Below are 1,423 nucleotides of genomic sequence, written 5' to 3'. Positions count from 1 at the left end.
TGTACGGGCCCATCGCCGTGACACTAAAGAAATGAAAGCATGGCCCTTTTAGTAACCAAGGCAACCGAAAAACCTGAACAAGGCCGAGTAGGCCTCCTAGTCCTATTTTCGAGAGAATGCGGCCTTTTGGGGCTGGACAGCACGATTTGCTTCTTTTTGATGTTATATATTAATTTTACCGCGTGAAGGAATTTCGGGGTACAAAATCTTGGTCCACAAAAAGGGAGCCGTTGGAACACTTGTCGTAATTCCAGTCACACAATGTTTCTTTTCAAACATTGAATCAAAAGTGTGCGCTTGGATCCGCCATGTGTGTACGTCCGGGGGCAATTATATTTCTGCCACCAAATAAAGGCAATGACCATTACGCAACGTCAGTATCGAAGGTTCTCGGACTTAAAAAAAAAATCTAGAGCCATGAATCAGGAAAAAAAGGGAAATCTATTTCATCGATCTGTAGGGCTGGGACTTGATTCAACACAAGTCAGGAAAGAAAATTCAATTCTGGGGGCAAAAAAGAAAAATGTAAAATTGATGGGACTCGAGCCGTGACCTGCAACATTGTGACCAGTAACCTTGCATATAAGGCCACAAAGCTGCCACTTCGCTAGTACCCACCGCCCAAACAGGGCACTGGGAAGGGCTAATCTGCTTCCCAACAGTGAAGGCACGCAAAGCATTGCATGCCTCATCCAATGTCACAATTGTGTGTCTTTTGGGACACAAATTTTTAAAAATAAACTTGAAGGACTAATTCTCATTTACAAACAAATCTAAAATGACCGTTGATAATAACTGTATTAAAGCAAGCACGACTAAGAATAGGATGTAGGTACTACTACTAGGTGAATCTTCGCAACGTTATCATTTTCTTTCTCGCGTAAGTACGCGATGTGAAAACAAACGTAATCGAACAAGGAGTACGAAATAGCCGGATGGGAAAGGTCGTAAGTAACATTCGTTTTTACCCGTCTCCGACCATGGAGGAAGGAATAGATCTCTCATCATTTTTCTTCTTGTGGAAAAACCACTATCGTCCACTATCGATCACTAGCGTCTTGGGCCAAGACTAGTGAAATGCTGAAAAATGTACTATGCCAATTGCAGGGGTGCCAAGTTGCCCCCCCCCCCCAACTCTTGGGAGCCGCTGATATCTAACAGTGAAGTTTATTCGGCGCCAGTCTTCCGTTGACACTCTTGCTCAACATCTGATGTCTTTTATGACAGAAAAGAGACCTAGTGAGTCATGGTTTGCAAAGTGTTGGGATCATCAGAGAAAATGAGTATCAGTTCGGTTCCTTTAAACGATTTCTTATCCCGTGAAGTGCCTGTAAAGTGGTTGTAAAGAGGTGGCAAGTGGCTCAGCAATGACTGACCCTTGATGCAAGGCAGAAGAGGATCTGACGTAGCTTCTCGGATATCA

This window comes from Patiria miniata, unplaced genomic scaffold, assembly GCF_015706575.1.
Source record: "Patiria miniata isolate m_02_andy unplaced genomic scaffold, ASM1570657v1 HiC_scaffold_13, whole genome shotgun sequence".
NCBI lineage: Eukaryota > Metazoa > Echinodermata > Asteroidea > Valvatida > Asterinidae > Patiria > Patiria miniata.
This window is presented reverse-complemented; position numbering follows the sequence as displayed.